This window comes from Carettochelys insculpta, chromosome 1 (assembly GCF_033958435.1).
Source record: "Carettochelys insculpta isolate YL-2023 chromosome 1, ASM3395843v1, whole genome shotgun sequence".
NCBI classification, from domain to species: domain Eukaryota; kingdom Metazoa; phylum Chordata; order Testudines; family Carettochelyidae; genus Carettochelys; species Carettochelys insculpta.
Genome location: NC_134137.1, coordinates 268,008,346 through 268,029,787, shown reverse-complemented (window position 1 = coordinate 268,029,787; position 21,442 = coordinate 268,008,346). Strand labels below are relative to the sequence as shown.

The 21,442-nt window shown below is 48.9% G+C and overlaps 1 protein-coding gene across 8 annotated transcripts in view; it reads right to left on the bottom strand.

The window, feature by feature from the left end:
• Positions 1-21,442, bottom strand: part of CHRM2 (cholinergic receptor muscarinic 2) — a 128,045-nt gene that overhangs the window by 28,221 nt on the left and 78,382 nt on the right. For 2 of the 8 annotated variants that reach the window (XM_075006808.1, XM_075006851.1), the window contains one exon: positions 14,897-15,898. The exons of the other annotated variants lie outside the window; for them this stretch is intronic. The gene's annotated coding sequence lies outside the window, so the exon portion shown is untranslated. The remainder of the gene's footprint in view (positions 1-14,896; positions 15,899-21,442) is intronic. 8 annotated transcript variants of the gene reach the window in all.

The following is a 21,442-nucleotide window of genomic DNA, read 5'->3' as shown; positions in this document are numbered from 1 at the left end:
TTGCACAATATACCATCTTGGCCAGCTTGATCCGGTTCTTATTAGACAGAAGGAAAAGGAAAAGTACAGGCGGGGGCAACACATGGAGAGGGACACAAAGGGTCATGTGACCTCAATGCTGTGGAAAATAGGGCCAAGGTGCTGGCAGCTGGCAGGCAGAGCCCAGCTCATAACAACCCCTGGCCCTATGCTTTGGGGGTCCCCGCAGGGGCCAAGGTATTAGTAGAGGGGTTAAGGCCCTGACACTGGCAGCAGGGCTCAGGCCCTCTCCCACACTCACCAGTAGCAGCAGGGAAGCAGAATGACTGGCCCCAGCTGCTCTGCTACCCCAGCGACATCTGCTTCCCACCATCGGCAAGTGCAGGGGGTTGTCCTACATCTTCCCCTAATCCCCCTTCCCCAAGTGACAAGTGGGGGCCTGTTGCCAGCCTCTGGGATTGTCCTCCCTCTCCCCAATCCCCACCCCCCACCCCCCACTCACCAGCTGCTGGGAGCTGGGGGACCAGAGGGATCTCCCAAACAACAGTGGCCAAGAAACTTCATTTCCATCCTTCTGCCACGATCAGAGAGTGTAGGGGGTCAAAGGGTGGCCCCTTCTCCTGGAACCAGGACCCCTGCTAATCCCCTGGGCCATGTCACTGGGGAGGGTCAACACGAAAGGGTGCAGTGGGAGCAGGGCGGAGACATTGCAGGTGTGGGAAGAGGCAGGGAGCTGGGGCGGGCACATGGAAGAGGATATAAAAAAGACTCTGGAGAGATCTCCATTCTGCCTCTTTTCTGGCCCGTTTTCCTGGGCTGCGGATGCACCATGAAAAGGAGCATTTTTAACTATGGACTGAGAACCTTCCGATCTTTTGGAAGCTATAAGAGAGACTTCATAAGACAGCTGTCTATTCCGTCACTGCTACAAATCTGATATAAGGACTTAGCAATTATTTGTATGCATACGCTCTATTAACCATTCTTAGCTCTCTTCTTTTATTATTAAACAAACCTTTAATTTTTAATTACTAAAGGAGTGGCAGCTGCATAATAATTAAGTAAGATTTTAATTATATATTGACTTGGCTAAAAGGCTGATCTCTTGGGATTAGAAGGACCTGATAGTCAATGAAATTGGTTTTCATTAACCAGTCATTGTAGATTCCAGTGAATGGTGCAATCAGAGCTGAAATGTCAAAGAAGACTGCATTTTTTACTTCTTCGTAACAAGTGTGGTGATACAGCAGTCAACTTTTGTTATTGGCTTGGTACAAACTAATGCTAGAATACCCACCAGTTTGAATCAGTGCTTTGGATGCCAGAATGTCCAAAATGGTGGATATTCTAGCATTAGTGTTGGATTCTGCCCTATTTCTCAGCAGTCTGTCCTGAACTTTGCATATTCAGCTGTGACCCACACTCAAGCATGGTGACATTTGGTGAGGGGGAATTCCAGGGAGCCGGAAATACTACATGAATAGCAGGTCCTATAGGATTAGTGTATTTGTATTTCTGGTTCTGGATGAAACTAGGTTGTGCATGACAATTAAAACAAATCAACTGAAAAAAGACTCTGAGGTATATGCGTGTTAGTCTGTAGCTTTATAACAAAACAAAATTCTGATGAAGTGGGTCTTACTCAAAAAGCTCACTACCTAAAAAATAAAATTGTTAGTATTCAAGGTGCTACAGCGATTGCTCTTTTTTTTGTGAAACTAGAAAAGAGAAACTTTGAGGACCCCATGAGCATTGTGTCCAGAACATCATGACCATGTCTACACGAGCCCCAAACTTCGAAATGGCCATTTGCGTGGCCATTTTGAAGTTTGGGGCTAGTGTAGACGTAGCCATTGTGTTATAGGGCTGTGCTATAAGTCCATCCATAACCTGCTGCCTTACTTTCTTCACTCCAATGTTTGCTAGTCGTTATAGTTGAATTATTGTTTTTTTTTTGTTTTGTTTTTTTCAAGGCTGACATGTCCCAGCATTTCCTGCCATCACTGCTGCATCAGTGCTTTGGAGATTGTTGTCTTTCTCTATTTCTCCATTGCTTTGTGCCTGGAGATGGGCATATTCAGACCATTACAAAATCTTAACAGACAATCATTATCATACATTTAACATTGACTGCCTCCCTTAAACATGGTGCAGTGTAATGGGCTGAGCTGTCCTGAAGAAGGGACCTTAGGAGTAGCCTACAGGGGAAAGAAGAGAGAAACTTTGAGCTAAACTTTGAGTTACAGACTAATTGTCTCCACCAATAAAGCCAAACCTCAGGAAGAAGCTTAGTTGGGACTGTACGTCATGTGTGGACTGCTTTCTTAGAGAATCAGCTCACAGTTCAGTATTTACAGACCAACCAAACATCACTTTTTTATTTCAGTCCCTCATACGTAAAATCAGGGAATGGCTTTTTATGTCTATTTTGTGTACATCGGGGCAGGAGTGAATGCGGGGGCAGAGGTTGTTCTTAAAAACATTCACCATTCTGACTTTGAGCTGAGGCAGGGGTTAGAAGAAGCCTTGATTTAATTACGTGATGAGGATGGACAGGGTCATGAAGCAATAGGGTGACAGGGAGATATTTATCACCAGTGCATCTGATAGTGTTCAGGGCACAGTGACCCACCTGAGTGTTATCAGTTAATGAGATCCAAGGTGACTTTTCCTCCTGGGCTATGTGGTCAGTGGAAGAATACACGGTATCTTTTACTAGTGAAATGAAAAATAGCTCTGCTGTCCCTCTTCATGTGCACATGCACTAGGAATGGAATCCCAGCCACCTCTAGCTTAGAGACAACAGGGCAGAGAAGGCACTGCTAGTAGAATCCTGCCTGAGTTTTCGTCAGTTTTCCTGAGTCTTCCTCAGTTGCCTGAGGTGATGGGTGCCACAGCTGTACATGACCAATGGCTACACTGACGTCAGTGGCTACCGATTAAGCAGATGCCATTCACAAATCTCTTTAGCGTTATGTCTTCTACTTCACATTTATTTTCCAAGCAATGTTTTAGCTGTGTGGGTATATACGATTGTGACTATCTGCATTTGTGTGTGTGGGCAGGGAGCTTGGTTTTTGTGACATCTACTTCTTCATAGCCGTGTCTACACGTGCACGCTACTTCGAAGTAGCGGCACTAACTTCGAAATAGCGCCCGTCACGGCTACACGCGCCGGGCGCTATTTCGAAGTTAACTTCGACGTTAGGCGGCGAGACTTCGAAGTCGCTAACCCCATGAGGGGATAGGAATATTGCCCTACTTCGACGTTCAACGTCGAAGTAGGGACCGTGTAGTCGTTGCGCGTCCCGCAACTTCAAAATAGCGGGGTCCGCCATGGCAACCATCAGCTGAGGGGTTGAGAGACGCTCTCTCTCGAGCCCCTGCGGGGCTCTACGGTCACCGTGGGAGCAGCCCTTAGCCCAGGGCTTCTGGCTGCTGCTGCTGCAGCTGGGGATCCATGCTGCAGGCACAGGGTCTGCAACCAGTTGTCGGCTCTGTGTATTTTGTGTTGTTTAGTGCAACTGTGTCTGGGAGGGGCCCTTTAAGGGAGCGGCTTGCTGTTGAGTCCGCCCTGTGACCCTGTCTGCAGCTGTGCCTGGCACCCTTATTTCGATGTGTGCTATTTTGGCATGTAGACGTTCCCTCGCAGCGCCTATTTCGATGTGGTGCCACCCAACGTCGAAGTTGAACATCGACGTTGCCAGCCCTGGAGGACGTGTAGACGTTACTCATCGAAATAGCCTATTTCGATGTTGCTACATTGAAATAAGCTATTTCGATGTAGGCTTCACGTGTAGACGTAGCCCATGTGTGCTTTTGTGTCTCTGTAAGAATGCCTGTAACACATGTGCGTGAATGGTGTGAACATCAGATAAGCAAGTGTGGCTGACTGAGTGTTAGTGGGCTAAGACTCAACCGCTATCACAATCCTCATTAGATCAGATTCATTCTTTACATAACTTTGGCCTCTTATTGTCGGCTGTACTTTTCTTGTTTCCCACAACCAGATCCAAAGCACCGTGGCTAAACAACACAGGAGCAGAGGAAGCTGGAGAAAGGGCTACAACAAATGGCAGGGGTGTGAAATAGTTATCTTCCTCAGTTAGTGCTGAAGTAGATATTTACAAACAATTCATTTTTTTCCTCAGCAGATGTCACCGCTAAGTACCAGTTTACTTCACACACAGGAAACGTGAACTGTAGTAGATATGCAAATAAGATCCAGCATTAGGCACTGAGTCTTCACAAATAACACGGATACATCTGATAGCATGACAGATGGAGTTCCCGACTACAGCAGCTGGCCAGTGGAATTTACTTTATTCATCCTTTGTTTGTGTCTACAAAAATTCCTATCTCAGGTCAGAAATAAGTCTGTGCTGAGAGGTGGCTAAAGGGTTGAGCAAGAGATTGGAAAGGTAGCTGGGTTCCTTTGATGAAGAGCTTCTCACCCTACCCTGTCTTCTGCATGTAGAAAGATGGCCTATACCTCTTCTTCACTTCCCTTCCCTTCACGGGTTTTATTTAGTGCTCTTGAACGTGAGGGGCTGGTATGACTATTTAAAACTATACAGAGCTGATGGGTCCTAAGCTACTGTAAAAATGTTCCTTGACTTTAATCTGCACCAAGTGCCAGTTATTCCACGCCTGGGTTTCTGTACACCTCTACCAAAGCACCTCCTTCATGCCCTGCAACACCTTTGCCATTCCATTACGAAGAAGGCACAGTGGTTTTCTGGTATTCAGTAAATAGTTATCCAATGTTACATGCTGCAGAAAATGCATGAATGCATCATAAAAGACCATAACAATATAATTAAGTGAAACAAAAGTGTTATACCTTTCACACTTCACCAGCTTTGTGCCCATGTGTAGGTGAGCTGCAGACGGGAATATTTAAGAGAACTTAAACTAGGGGGTTCATTATGTGATTGAGCTTGTTCTGTGTTGGTTACTGTTAGTGTTAAGGCAAAGCATATGTTTCAATAAATAATGTCACTTTTGATGCAAAATCCATTCTAGTAGGCAGCCTGAGGCATGGGGTCTCATCTCTCACATGCTCTATGGAGATTTTCTCCCCTTTAACATGCATCCCATTTACTTTAACAGTGATGTGATGTTGGGGTGCCGGGTAGCCCCTGCTTAAAACTCTGCCACCCAACTGACAGGAGCTTTGAACTGATTGCTCTGCCTCAGATGGAGTTCACCATTGCCCTGGCTACTACTTCTACCTCCGTGCCGCACAGGGCATCTCTGCTGCTTACACAAATGCTCCTGAACAGCTCTTAAAACAACACTTTTAGATGCACCAAATTGCTCCCAACAACACATATTTTTAACACATATAAAGATCCTCCAGATCCCTGAGACAGCTCACACCACCAACTCAAGCTATGCGAGTTGAACACTTTGCTGTGCAGCCAACATGTGTTGTACTTTTTCCAAAGCAAAGCACAACCATTCTCAGCTAACACCCAACATCAGGGAAGGGCGGCCACAAACAGGGAGTGGGCAGCATGAGTGGCCCTTCTTCATCCCAGCAGGTCACAGCAGCCCACAGCCCCCCGGGGCTTCACCTGCATCCCTGTTCCCCCTGTCCACCCCTTCCCCACTTGCCTCTCATGCACCAGGGCATGGGAGTCCCACACTTACCAGTTCTTCCCCCCACCCCTCAACACTGTTGGAGAGTGCAAATCACCTGATTTATGCTCTGTCTGAACACACACTCAAAGGGAGATATTTAGGGAAGCCCTTACCAATGCAGCCCTCTGCAGATACAAAACTGGTATCAACATCCAATCAGTGAAGGGTCAGTGGATAACATGCAGATATCCATTGATATAAAGCAGGTAGTCGCAGATTTGCAGGGCTCTTGATAAAAAAAATTGGAGTCAACCAATATGTGATCTGGAGGATCCACTGATATCCACATTTGCAGGGTTCTACTCAACAGTGCAGTATCATGCTTCCCTCCAGGACAGAAGGCCTGATCCAAAGGCCTTTGAATTCCAAGACAGGACTCCCACTAACTTGAATAGGGTTTGGATGGTGCCCAGAAAGTATAGCTGCCTCTACGGGTCTCTGAAGAGGTCATTTACAGCTCTGTTTAAGTGTCTGTAGATTAGCGAGGGGGCGAACAAGAAGACTAAATGGGCCGCATGAGTGGCCTCCTTCACCTTAGTGGGCTGCAGCAGCATGCAGCACACTGAGGTTCTACCTACAGCCCATGGACCACCCCTTTGTCCCTCACCCCACGCGCCTCTCATGCACTGGGAGCCACACGCTGCCTCCCCTCCCCCTCCCCCTCCCATCTAGCACTTTTGGGCTACATCTACGTGGGAAGCCTCTGTTGACAAAGGTCACTGTTGACAAGAAACCCCAGCAGTATCTCTGTAGACAGATTGCATCTACACATAAAAGCGGTTTGAAAAAGCAAGCTGCTCTATCAACAGAGAGCAGCTGGACTGCTCTGTCCTCTCTTAACAGAACAGCTAACCGGAAGTGCTGCAAACAGCAAATTACACGAATAAGGAAGCTGTAGCATATAGGGCCAAATCATCAATAGGCAAACAATGTATGTTTTTTATCCAGTGTCATTCATAAACTTTTTCTTAGCGAAGAGGGTCTCCAGAACCCTTTCGGATATTGGAAGTCCTCCCTTACCAGTGAACCAGGAGCCCTCTCTGTTGACAGAACTGTCTCCACGGGCACTCTGTCAACAAAACACTGTTGACAGAGACATTATACCTGAGCCAGGAGAGGTATAACGCTGCCGACTGAACAGCTGAGTTTTGCCGACAAACTCTCGACAGAGCACTTTAACCATGCAGATGCTCGGCGAGTTTTGTCGACAAAAGCCCAGTTTTGGTGACAGAGGCTGCCTATGTAGACATGGCCTCAGAGAGCAGTGAATCACCTGATTTGTGCTCCACCCCTACTCCTCTCCCTCCCAGAGCTTGAACAGCTGCAAACAGCTGATCTGTAGTGTTCTAACTCTGGGAGGGAGGAGTAGGAGTAGGAAGTGTGGTGCTCCAGTGCCCCAGTGTGCGAGAGGCACATGAGGAGGGTGTACACAGGAGGTCCACAGGCCTCAGGTGGAGCAGCAGTGGGACACATGCAGCCCACAGGACACAGGTTGCCTGTCACATCACATCACAGCACAGCACATGGGAGTGCTGCCCATCACATTGACTGCTCCTGAAAAGCAGGGGTGCTAAGCTGAGACTTGTGTGCAACAAGCGAGTGAGAGCCAGCGTTATTGATGGGCAAACTGAAGAAGGCTTAGTGGTTCAATTTAGATAAACAGCCCAGAGTTTGCATGCTTACGTGGGAACCTCTTGAATCTGCAGATTTACGAACTGGCTCATTTACAAGTTTTCTGGAACGCCCTGCTTCCAGTCAGGCTAGGTAAACTGTGGGTGTTTTGTTGCTTGCTCTGCTGGCTCTAATCAGAGTCTGGAAGATTAGAGGCAGAGGAGATTGAAAACATCTCTTTGAAGAAAAGTCGAGTTAAGAAATCTCAATAGATCTAAGGTTAGTAACCTACAGAGGTAAGGTGAACATTAATAGGACAGATTAGAGATTGAGCTGTGGGCAGTATTAGGTTATATATCTGTCCTTAACTGGTGTATCCAGCTAGGGTGAAATTTTCCACCCAAATAAAGTTACTGGGAGACATGTGTCTGGCTCCCCAAGTCAGCTTCAAAAACGTCAGCCTGTATAGTGTTGCTCCTTTGGCCTGAGCAGCTACTCAGTGTTCAGAGCTTTACAATATTGTTTCCGTTAGAATGGGAGATTGAGGATATCAGGAATATTTTTGGTCTAATCATTTTTTGCACACAGAATGTACACAGATCCCTGTTTCCCTGAACACAAATACAAGCACCAGCAGAAGAAGAAGTTTCCTTGTCAAAAACCCAAAGATCTGCCCTTCCAGTGAGCTCAATGCCCAAGCAGCTCTGGTCTCTTTTTCCTCTCAGGGATGTGCTTGGGACTCCTTTTAGCTTTATGTGCCTTCAACCCATGCACAGCCTACTGGCAATACTCTAGCCCCCCAGTCCACCTCAGGGCCTAATTGAAAGGGGATTTCCAAGCTTAGGTTTTCAGTACCTTATGGTTGCTGCTGCTAGAACAGTAGTGAAATGAACAAGATGGCTAGATTCAGTTTTGCAATAGTCTGTGCTTCAGGCACGATTTGGACAAAAGCGTTAGGCATTGGAGTGTGCATGCTTGGCATATCCAAGAAAAGTTCACCTGTGAGATCATCAAAATTTCAGTTTCTGCTAGCATCCTACAGATCTAAGGTGAGTCTGAACAGGACAGGAACACAGCAAAGGAAAGAAAGAGCAGCAATGAAGTGCATGCTAGTTCTCAAACAAAACTGCAGGCCAGTTTGATTGTACTATGCAGGTGGTCTAGTTTTGATTCCCATTCCAGGTGTCTGTATTTTCCAACCTGAATGGACTGGGAAAGTGACAGTGGCAGCTTATTCCTACCTGAAGATTGGAGATAGTCGACCCATGACTCAGTAGTGACCACTCTGGACAATTAAGCTGTGTCTACACGTGCGCGCTACTTCGAAGTAGCGGCACTAACTTCGAAATAGTGCCCGTCGCGGCTACACGTGTCGGGCACTATTTCGAAGTTAACTTCGACGTTAGGCGGCGAGACGTAGAAGTCGCTAACCCCATGAGGGGATAGGAATAGCGCCCTATTTCGACGTTCAACGTTGAAGTAGCGACAGTGTAGACGATCCGCGTCGCGCAACGTCGAAATTGCTGGGTCCTCCATGGCGGCCATCAGCTGGGGGGTTGAGAGACGCTCTCTCCAGCCCCTCAGCTCACTGGTGGCCACATGGAGCGGCCCCTTAAAGGTCCCCTCCCCCTCCCTTCCTCTGCAGGAAGCTGAGGGAACGTGCAGGCTGCAGCCTGCACACGCGGGCAGCCTGCAGCCTGCACACGCGGGCAGCCTGCAGCACCCTCAACCCCACAGAGCGGCGATGGCTGGCCAGCAGCCCCCCCAGCGCCCCCAGGGGACCCCCCCCAAGGGGAGCCAGGGCAGCCAGGCTGGGAAGCGGCAGCGGGGTCCCTCCTGGACGGAGGCCGAGCTGCGGGACCTGCTGGGGTTCTGGAGCGAGGAGGAGGTGCTCCAGGTAATGGGGAGCAAGAGGCAGAACACGGATGCGTTTGCTCGGCTGGCCGATGGCCTGGCTGCCCAGGGTCACCCTGCCCGCACTCCTGACCACGTCAGGAGTAAGGTCAAGGAGCTGCGGCAGGGTTACGCCCGGGCCCGGGATATGGCCAGCCGATCTGGGGCCGCCCCCGTCACTTGCCCCTTTTACAGGGAGCTCAGGGACATCCTGGGCTCCCAGCACACCTCCTCCCCTCCGGCCACCCTTGACACCTCGGCTGACGAGCCCCAGCAGGCCCTGCAGACGGAGTCCGCCCCGGAGGCAAGCCCCGCACCCCGGGGGCCCCCCCCGGAGGCCAACCCCGGGACATTGCGGCAGGAGGAGGAGGAGGAGGAGGAGGAGGGGGGCTCCTCCTCCGCAGAATCCAGCCTGCAGATCCTCCTCCTGCCATCCCAGAGCAGCAGCCGGGCCTCCGACCCCCGGGGATCTCCGGACCGTGGGAGCGGACCCACAGGTAGGTACCCCTCTCTGGTGGACACCCCTGGGCTTGAGGGGCGGGGTAAGAGATATGTGTCCAGGGCCCCCCACATGCTCACATGGCCATGGCCCCAAGGACACCAGGGCCATGGCCCTCACAGCACTGCAGCCATCAGCCCCGTGCCCCCCCCACACCCTGCATGACAGTGCCATGCCCCATCCCCGGGCCAGGGGGGAGCGGAACCTCGAGGGGCCCCCGGGAGGAGGGGGTGGGACACCCCGCAGCAGCAGCATGTGATGGAGTAGGGGGAGTGCCAAAGGGAGACTCAGGCTACATATGAGCCACAAGAGCCGAAGAGCTCCCAGGGCCAAAGGAGGATCCTGGCGCTACAGCTGGCAGGTGACACCTCTGCCCTGAACAAACAGGAGGGAGGAGCCAAGCTGGCTTGGAATTGGGGGGCGAGGGCGGGGGCCACAGGTAGAGGCTAGGGGAAGGGAGAGCTGGTAGGCAGCCAGCCTGAGGAGGGGGAAAGCTGCATCCCAGAGGGGCCCCCCTTGGGGTCTTCTCCCCAGGACAGGTTGGAAGGACTGTCTCTTCCGACAGCTGGTGCTGTCACTCCTGGCAGAAAGTGGCCATGTGTGGCCTAAGAAACTTCTCCTGCTCTCAGACCCTGCGGGGTGAAGTGAGAGTCGCTCCCACCAGGGGACGGGGTGCAGGGCAGGGGGACCCCTGAACCCCATCCATCACAGCAGCATCTCCCGGGGACGGGGATGGGGAACCTGCAGCACAGGGCTGGGGGGACAAAGGCCACAGCTCGGGGCCCACACTAACGCCTGTCTCCATTCTTCTTCCCCGCCTCCTCTCCTGTGTCCCGCACCTGCACCATCAGAAGGACCGGAAGAGAGTGCTGGCGAGGTGTCAGTCATCCCAGAGAGCCCTCCGGGACCATCGCTCCAGGGCAGCCCCTCGGCCGAGGACCGACCGGCCCCGCGGCGGGCTAGACGGCAGACTCCGCGCCTCCAACCGCTGCCGGCGACGGACCCCCCAGCTGCTGGCTATCCTCCGTCGGCAGCTGGAGGTCATGGAGCAGCACCTTCAGCTGCAGGAGCGGGCACTGGCCTGGCGTCAGGAGGCATGGGGGGCCTATATGCAGCCATTTAACCGCCTGGTGGACTACCTGGCCCCCCATGCCGCGCCGGCCGAAACATCGCCCGCCCTGCCTGCTCCTGCAGCCCCATCACCAGCTGCTCCGCCCGTCGCCGGCCTGTCCGCCATCGCCCCGCCACCCACCCGCGAGGGCCAGAGCGCCGAGGGACCCCTGGAGCCACCTGACACTCGCCGGCCCCCATACCTTCCGGTCCAGCCCGCTCCCACCCAGCCACAGACCAGGCTGCGAGCGCGGCGGGGCTCCCGGCCGGCCACGCCCAGTGACGGCCTATAGGGGCGAGGGGCCCGGGACGTGGCCCCCCCCCCTTGTATATAGTTGCACCCTGTTTTTTTGGTCCCCACATTTGCCCCGTCCCCCCCATGTTAATAGTTCTCCCCTTTCTCCTCCCTGGTTTTCGTTTTATTATTTATGGCACACAGTTGTTTCTTTGCATTGTTTTATTGTTGTACATATTGCTTTTGTTGAACGTTTGTACCTAGTTTTCTGTTTGTGGTTCACATATTTATTTACACCCAAAAAAAAAGGGTTCGGAAAGAAAAAAAAAAATTTACGTTCAGCCACAAGTGCGTGCTGTCATTTGTCCAGGACAAGTGGCGGGGGGGCAGTGGGGTGCTCCATGGTGTGGGCGTTGGGGCAGGAGTGTGGGGGAGGAAGGAGCGGGCAGTAGGGGGCCTGGGCAGAGTTAACCCCGCGGCCTGGTCCTCGAAGTGGGCCCGCAGGGCCTCCCGGACCCGGGTCCCCTCGGAGGCCACCTGCCGACTGGGGGCAGCAAGTGGCTGGACGTGTGCCCTGCGGGCCTCCGCAGCCCAGCCCTGCAGAAAGGTCTGCCCCTTGCTCTCGACCAAATTGTGCAGGGCGCAGCAGGCACCCACAATCTGGGGGGTGTTGTTGGGGCCCGCATCCAGGCGGGTCAGGAGACATCTCCAGCGTCCCTTCAGGTGGCCAAATGAGCGCTCCACCACCTGGCGCGCACGGTTCAGGCGCTCGTTGAAGCGCTCCTGGCTAGCCGAGAGATGGCCTGTGTAGGGTTGCATGAGCCACAGCCGGAGGGGGTAGGCCGCATCTGCGATGACGCAGAAGGGCATGGTGGTGTCCCCCAGAGGGATCTCCCGCTGGGGGATGTAGGTCCCCGCCTCCAGCCGGCGGCACAGGCCCGAGTTCCGGAAAACCCGGGCGTCGTGGGTGCTGCCAGGCCAGCCCACGTAAATGTCCTGGAAACGTCCCCGGCTGTCCACCAAGGCCTGCAGGACGACAGAATGGTAGCCCTTGCGATTGAGGTATCGTCCGCCACTGTGATGCGGGGCGCGGATGGGGATGTGAGTCCCATCCAGAGCGCCGAAGCAGTTGGGGAAGCCCAGGGTGGCAAAGGCGGCGATGGTGGCATGTGGGTCCCCCAGCCTCACGAGCCTGTGCAGGAGCATGGCGTTGATGGCACGCACGACCTGCAGAGAAAGCACATGGGACAGCCCCAATGAGGGGTGAGAAGGGTGTGCGTGGCCCTGCCCTGCCCTGCCCTGCCCTGCCCTGCCCTGCCCTGCCCTGCTCTGGCCCCCCTGCCCTGCCCTGGCCTCCCCCCGTGGGTTCGCTTACCTCCATGAAGACAGCCCCGATGGTGGCCTTTCCGACACCAAACTGCTGGCCCACGGATCGGTAGCTGTCCGGAGTGGCCAGCTTCCAGACAGCGATGCCGACCCATTTCTCCACAGGGAGGGCACGCCGCATGGCAGTGTCCTGGTGCCTGAGTGCGGGGGTGAGCCACTGGCACAGCTCCAGGAATGTCTGCCGGCTCATCCTGAAGTTCCTGAGCCAGTGGTCGTCGTCCCACTCCCCAAGCACCAGCCGCTCCCACCAGTCAGTGCTGGTGGGGTAGCTCCACAGCCGCCGGCGTGTGAGGCGGGGGGTGGAGTGGGGTGCTGCATGGGTAGGGGTTGAGCCCTGCTGCCCTGGGGGCATCTCCTCCCCTGGGGCAAGGAGGTGCTCAGCTGCCTCCCACATGGCATGGGTCAGGGCAAGCCCTGCTCCTGCCGGGAGGGCTGGGTGGACCTCTAGCTGCTGCTGCTGCTGCTGCTGGGGGTCCATGACTGCGTCGCCCGGGGTCTGTGTGCCTATGGCTCCTCAGACCGCGTGCTGTGCAGGCTGTGTGTGTCTGGGAGTGGCCCTTTAAGGGAGCGGCTAGCTGTTGCCCCGGAAGCGCTAGTCCGCCCTGTGACCCTGTCTGCAGCTGTGCCTGGCATCCCTATTTCGATGTGTGCTACTTTGGCATGTAGACGTTCCCTCGCTGCGCCTATTTCGATGTTGGGCTGCGCAACGTTGAAGTTGAACATCGACGTTGCCGGCCCTGGAGGACGTGTATACGCTATTCATCGAAATAGCCTATTTCGATGTCACAACATCGAAATAGGCTACTTCGATGTAGGCTTCACGTGTAGACGTAGCCTTAAGGTGCAGCATTTAGGGGTTCTAAAGAAAATCCTACCATAGTCTCCTTATCTGACAAGCAAAGCAGTCAATTACAAAATTCCATTTTGCCTATGTACCCCTTTGAGCAGAGACTGCTCCTTTCTATGTATATGTACAGCACCTAGCACAGTGGGGCCCTGATCTCAGCTGGCACCTCTAAGTGCTGTGGCATTATAAACCAATAAATAAATAAATAAATAAATAAATAAATAATAATAATACCACTGGTAAGTGAGAAGAACTTTCAATATCCGGAAGGGTACTGGAGCCCCTTTTCACAAAGAAAAAGTTTATGAATTACACTGGATAAAAAGCATGCATTGTTTGTCTATTGATGATTTGGCTATATATGCAAGAGCTTCCTTATTTGTGAAATTTTACTACATTTTTCCTAATATGTCATAAAACATTTATTATCTGAACTTTCCCTCTTACTCTTTCCTTCAAGTAAAAACATTAGCTTGCTGTAAGAAGCAAGTTTAAGCAGAGTAGCTGTGACCAATTTGCATGCACAGAACAGTGCTGTATCATAGGAAGACACGGCCTGCTGGCTAGCTAAGTAAAGCAACCTGTCTCCTGCCACATTAAAAACCATTCAAAAAATACCTTGGAATCTGTTTCTCATCACAGGAGACATACAGTAAGTGACTGACTGAAGAGCAAGAACATCCAAGTGTTGTATTAAAATCTTCTGTGTCTGTCTTATCACACAGAGGCAAGATCCAAATATGAAGTGTATATCTGATTCTTCTCAGCAATTCTCATACTGTTTGAATGCAGAATTGAATATTTCCTTTTTGTCCTTTCTTTATTACAAATAGCCCAGTTATTTCTTCTTTGTTCCTATTGAGACATATGAGGTATCTCCTATTGTCCCCCTATTTTTATTCAAGAAGCTTCTACAGCAGCTTCCACTGCAGACAATGTATAATGTACTCAGGGCTAATTGTAATTTGAGCAATTCTTTTTCCTATATCCTCTAAAAAAAGCTGTTTCTGCAATCAGTGGAATATCAAAAATAAATGCAGTGCCTGGGGATAGAATAGGATAGATATACAGAAATAAACACCTATATCTAACTACAGATTTATTCTGTCCTTTTCCCTCCCTTTCAACCCCATTGATTTTCTTGCTTTTTTACTCTGTTCTCCACATCACCTACAAGAGATCTGGATTTAGTTAGGGGTATTCAAAGAAGAACAATAAATCCAGTATAAACCCTAATTATGTAGGCTATTTAAATGAAATGGCATTTCAGTTAGGAAAGTCAAAGCTAACAGACTCCGAAGTTTTTGAACCTCTCAGATGCTTTAAGAATTTAAATTGTTTTCAGATTTCACAACAGAGCTAAAGTTTATCTAAAATAATGAGAATATTTGCTTGAATAAAAGCTGAATTCTGTTTTTCTGCTATATATCCATGCCACTTTTGTGTTTGTCTTCTATGAATATTCTAGCAAATCAATTTCGTAGCAGGGAGATTTATAAAAATATCAAATTTTAAGTGGATATTAGCAAATAGTCATATAAACAAACTTTGAATTCATACATGTCAGCATTCCAATGGAAGCTCGATTGACCTGTATTCCCAGTCACTGCTTGCATTTCAGGTCAGCACAACTGCTCTAAATACAATACAGGCCAAGGGCCCCACTGAAGTAAAACAAAAAACTTCTCACCCTGAATCTTCTGAGGCCCAGGTATCTTGAGCTGTTTCAATACTCATCTTGTTCACCAGAATGAAACAGAGAGGGACAGACAGTGAAATGCAGTGTTCAAAAAAGAAGTCCTGGATTTGTTCTTGACAGCTTTCCAAGCAGTGAAGTTCTCCAAGTTGCTGTCAGTCATGTAGACCTCACGTTGTGGGACTGACAGATACATCATGATCAAGCAGGAGGTTTTATTTTTATCTTGTGTTTTTAGATTATATTTAGGACATACCATCCTGGCATTATCTATATTAATGATCACATGTGCTTTACTGGATGCTTCCCTTCCTTCTAGTGTTGAAGAGATATAAAGCAGGCCAGAATGACAGCATTAAGTCCTTGTTCAGATGAGCTGTAAAAGAGAGGTCCTGGATATTCAGCCATTCAAGATCCAACGGCCCTTTCCTCAGGAAGAGAGTCATTACCACATCCCAGTTTTGGTAATGACATTTTGCTCCAATTCATAAGTGTCACAATTGGCTCCTGGGCAGCCAGACCTACTGGTTGGAGCCAAGGTTTGCAATAATGGGATGAGAGTCAAGAGACCTCCAGGTCAGGATACCAGGAGATCAGAAGCAGGACACAAACTTGAAAGCACAACCACAAATCAGTAACCAATCAAACTGGTTCAGGATGCCAGAGGGTCAAAGTCAGGAGACAAATTGGACATGAAATCCATGGATCAGGAGTCACAGACAGGCCTCCTCAGGATAGCAAGAGGTCATAGATAGGAGATAAACTGGAGTCTGGAACCAGAAGCCACAGGAGTCAAGCCAAATTGAGCTGTCCAGGATGGCAAGCTGGGGTACAGTAGCCACACAGTCCAGAGCAGGGTGGAGCCTAGTTACATGAACAACCTTCTGTCCTTTCTTGTGCTGGGTTTGTATAGAAATGGTGGACCTATCTAGGTCTCTGGTATTCTGCCAATCAGGGTGTAGGAATGGAATCCTCCGTCATAGTTCAGCTTCTGGCCTAAGAAGTGTTATCAGGTCACTGGATAGCAGGTTGGAGCTGACTAGACAACACCTCACAACATGGAATAGGTTTTCAAAGACACAAATGACCATGAGGAGGCCTAAATCCTAATAAAATTTACCAGTGTTTTTGACAATCTGCTAAATAATTACATCTGATCATTTATTGTGCTTCTGTTCTTCCAAGCCCCTTGCAAAAAGATCCAGAAGGGAGATGAAAAAACATTTTCCAACTGCCCTCCATTCATTCACATTTGTAAACACTTTATATTTTCTTTCTGCTAACGTTGTAGACTGGGATTTTTGGAAGAGCCTAAGGGAGTTGAGCAACTGACTCTCAATGAATTTCAATGGGATTTAAGCACCTAACCCACCTGAACTCCTTTTACAAACTCAGCACTTGCATATCACTTTAAGCGTGTAAAGTAATTAGAAAGGAATAAGGACACTTTAGGGATGAAAGATTATAGTACATAATAAAAGTGTGTTAATAATAGTAAATTGTACTATTATTAGCACATCCAAGAAGGAAAGACTGATCAAAGGAAAGTGATTCAGCGTTTGTGATTAACTTGTGTGGAGATGCCTTAAATAACATATTTTAAAAACAACAACAACAAAAAAAACCCAGTAGAAATTAAAACTAAGGAAATAGCTGCAGGGAGAAGTTACAGGAATGGAACCGAAGCACTCCAGGCAGACATTGGGTCATCATGTTACTAAGAGAAATGGGGAGAGAAGTTAGGTGAATGCCATGGGCTACTGTTTTTATGAATGAGATCTAACTCATAAGAGATCTCAATCACCAGCAGAGTTGGGTGGAACGAGAGCTTGTTACTAGGTGGTTAAGACAAAAGAAACCTCAGCAAAAAATGAAAGTAAAAACTTGTCTACTATCCACTGTATAAGAACATAAGGCCAGCAGCACTGACAGCCACCATGGGCCCAGGGGCAAGGTTGGAGGGACAGCCTGGTTTCTTCTCTCCAGAAGGGGCAGGGTCAAGGATGGAGGGGGGGGGTCTTAGTGCAGTCAGCCCTACCCCTGCCAAATTCCCTGCCCCCTTTGTCCCCTCCTGCCCCACCATTGGCCAACCTGCATAAGGACATACTAGGTCAGACCAGTGCTCTGACTAGCCCAATATCTTGTCTTCTAGCAGTGGCTGGTGCCAGGTGTTCCAGAGCTTGTGAACAGAAAAGGGCAATTCAAGTCCTTCATCTGCTGTTATCCAGTCCCAGCTTCTAGCAGTCAGTGGTTTAGGGATACGCAGAGTTTGGGGTTGAACTTCTGGCCTTCTTAGCTAACAGCCACGGATGAACATATCCTCTATGAATGCATCTAATTCTTCTTTAACTCAGTTATACTTTTACAACTTCCTTTACACTATCCCCTGACAACAAGCTCCACAGGCATACTGTGGGTTGTGTAAAGAAGTACTTCCTTACATTTGTTTTAAATCTTCTGCCTATTAATTTAGTTGGTGACCCTTCATTCTTGCATTATGTGATAGGCTAAATGACATTTCTTCATTCACTTTTGCCAGACCTTTCATGGTTCATATCCCCCACTCAGTTGTCTCTTTTCTAAGCAGAACAGCCCCAGTCTTTTTAAGCCCCGATGGAAGCTGCCCCACCCCCTGTCATTTTTCGTACCCTTTTCTGTACTTTTTCCCATTCTCATATATCTTTTTTGAGTCATGACAACCAAAACTGCAGAAGGCCCTGGGTGACATGCCTGTTCTCTCCTACAGACAACCTCCCAGCCTCATGAGGATCCTTACTAACAGCCACAGCCTATACCCCAGGAACATCAGTCCTGGAACCTTTCCCTGCAACAAAGCCCGCTGCCAGCTTTGTCCACATATCTTCTCTGGAAGTACCATCACTGGACCTAACCAGCTTACTCACAGAATCACGGGCACTTTCTCATGCTCCTCTACTAACATCATATATCATATATGCCATCATGTGTCAACAATGCCCAGATGCTTTGTATGTTGGACAGACTTCTAACTCCCTTAGACAAAGGGTCAACGGGCACAAAACAGACATCAAAACACTCCAGATCCACAAACCAGTTAGTCAACATTTTAATGGAATGGGCCATTCTGTCAATGACCTCAAGGTATGTGTGTTACTGAAAAGAAATTATCGCTCCTTTGTAGAAAGGGAAGCAGACGAATTGACATTTATATTCAAATTCGGAACATTAACACATGGTTTAAATTGTGATGTGAACTTTCTGAGTCACTATAGGGGCTCGTCTACATACTTAACTCAATCTAATTCTTCATCTTTTGCCCCACCCCTCCACTCTCTGATTTGCTCACCTTGATTATCTTTTTCTGATTTGTCCTCCTTGCTTACTGTTTTTGGTTCTCTGTGTCTTAAATATTGAGTCTGTTCTGGTCTGGCTATGGTCTGAAGAAGTGGGTCTGTCCCACGAAAGCTCACCTAATAAACTATTTTGCTAGTCTTTAAAGTGCTACTTGACTGCTTTTTGTTTTGAAAACTGCACAAAGTAGTCAGGGTATGAGCATGCCATCACTTTATATGATAGTATATGATATTTTTTATCATTTATCCCTTGCTTAATGATTCCTAATACTGGGTTATATTTTTTAACTGTTGCTGCAGTTTGAGCAGATGATTTCAGAGAATTATTCATATTCACTCCTAAATCACTGTCCTGTGTGGTAACAGCTAATTTAGACCACCACTGCTGTGTATATGAATTGTTGGGATGTTTTCCAATGTGTATTATTTCGCATTTGTCAACATTTCATCTGTCATTTTGATTCCTAGTCTTCCAGTTTTGCGAGATCCCTTTGTAACTCTTTGCAGTCTGCTTTGGACTTAACCGTCTTGAGTAATTTTGTATTATCTGCAAACTTTGCCATCTCATGGTTTAGTCTGTTATCCAGATCATTTATAGCATATTGGGCAGCACTGGTCCCAGTACAGATCCTCAGCTATTTATTTCTGTCTACAGTAGAACCTTAACATACATGCATTCAAGCTGCACCTAACTTGGGTTAATGTGACTCTGAGGGGCAGGGAGCTGGTGCCTGGTTCTGGGGTGCCCACCACTCAGGGGATCCAGGAAGCTGACCAATTCCCCACTTCTGTGAGTGGTGGGGAGCTGGATCCTGGCCCCCCGCTTTCTGCTGCTCACAGGAGACAGGAAACTGACCGGTGCTGTTGCACTGATCAGTTATGTAGCTCCTGTTGGGGGCAGCAGCTGACTCACCTGCTGCCACTGAAAGGAAAGGTATGCTCTGTCAAATGACTTGCCCTTAATCAAAGAATCCCAATAGATTGTAAGCTGTGATGACAGGTGTGGAGAGGGTGAATATGGAAAAGTTATTTACTTATGCCCATAATACAAGAACTAGAGGACACCAAATTAAATTAATGGGTAGCAGGTTTAAAACTAATAAAAGAAAGTTCTTCTTCACACAGCGCATAGTTAACCTGTGGAACTCCTTGCCAGAGGAGACTGTGAAGGCTGGGACTATAACACAATTTAACAAAGAGCTAGATAAATTCATGGAGGTTAGGTCTATAAACGGCTATTAACCAAGTGTAGGAACGGTGTCCCTGGCCTCTGATTGTCAGAGGCTGGAGATGGGTGGCAGGAGACAGATCACTTTATCACTGTCTTTGGTCCACACCCTCTGGGGCACCTGGGACTGGGCACTTTCAGCAGACAGGCTACTGGGCTGGATGGACTTTGGTCTAACCCTGTATGGCTGTTCTTATGTTCTTATGTGATATCTCTTTACAAAGGCTGTGTTGCCTCTTCCTCAACATCTTAGCCATGTCTACACGTGCACGCTACTTCGAAGTAGCGGCACTAACTTCGAAATAGCGCCTGTCACGGCTACACGCATCGGGCGCTATTTCGAAGTTAACTTCGACGTTAGGTGGCGAGACGTCGAAGTCGCTACCCTCATCAGGAGATGGGGATAGCGCCCTACTTCGACATTCAACGTCGAAGTAGGGACCGTGTAGTCATTGCGCGTCCCGCAACTTCGAAATAGTGGGGTCCGCCATGGCGGCCATCAGCTGAGGGGTTGAGAGACGCTCTCTCTCCAGCCCCTGCGGGGCTCTATGATCACCGTGGGCAGCAGCCCTTAGCCCAGGGCTTCTGGCTGCTGCTGCTGCAGCTGGGGATCCATGCTGCAGGCACAGGGTCTGCAACCAGTTGTCGGCTCTGTGGATCTTGTGTTGTTTAGTGCAACTGTGTCTGGGAGGGGCCCTTTAAGGGAGCGGCTTGCTGTTGAGTCCGCCCTGTGACCCTGTCTGCAGCTGTGCCTGGCACCCTTATTTCGATGTGTGCTACTTTGGCGTGTAGACGTTCCCTCACAGCGCCTATTTCGAGGTGGTGCTGCGCAACGTCGAAGTTGAACATCGACGTTGCCAGCCCTGGAGGACGTGTAGACGTTACTCATCGAAATAGCCTATTTCGATGTTGCTACATCGAAATAAGCTACTTCGATGTAGGCTTCACGTGTAGACGTAGCCCTTGTGCTCATCTCTGTGTCTGATAAGTCTGTTCTTTACCATAGGTTCAACCACTTTGCCTGGTACTGAAGTTAGGCTGACCAGACTGTAATTTCCAGGATCATTACAGTCTTTAAATTAAAAAAAAAATATCTGGCATCACATTAGCTATCTACCAGCCATCTGATACAGTAGCTGATATGAACAATAAGATACATAACACAGTTGGTAGTTCTGTATTCTCATAGCTGAATTTCTTCAGAACTCTTGAGTGAATACCAATTGGTCTTGGTGACGTATTAGTGTTTAATTTATCAAGTTGTTCTAAAACCTCCTCTTTTGAAACATCAGCCTGAGACAGTTCCTCAGATTTGTCGTTTTAAAAGAATAAGAATGGCTCAGATGTGGGAATCTCCCTCATATCTTCTACAGTGAAGACTGATGCAGAGTTCATTTGACTTCTCCACAACAGCCTTGTCTTTGAGTGTCCCTTTAATCCTGTGGCCCCAGTGATTATTTGAAAGGCTTTCTGTTTCTGAGGTACTTTAACGCCCCCTCGCCCCAGTTGTTAGTTACTGTGTCTTCTGCTCTTTAAATTCTTTCTTAGTCTGTCATTATAAAATACTTAGGTTCAGATTCTGACTGTGACATGGGCCCTTGTACTCCTCCAACCGAGAAATGGGACCATAAAGCTGAGCAAGCCAGACAGATGAATGAGTGTTCTCTGGATGTAGAGAAATCACTGGATGGTGCAGACCTGACATTTTAAAACACTTTCAGATGTGAATAACTAGAAAATACCACAGATGGACATGCTGGAGACTTTAATACAAAAGGCACTAATTAAAGCCCTCTCTGTTTAAAAGTGATGACATAGGGGATTCCTCTGGTACATTTGGACATTTCCCATTCCAAAAATCAATGACAGCTACAGGAAGCTCTTAGAGCACATTGGCACGATTCACCTTACAGACCACAGCTTTCAATTTACCCTGTACAGAAGGGGAGGAGTAGGACATGAATCCTTTATTTCCAGTGA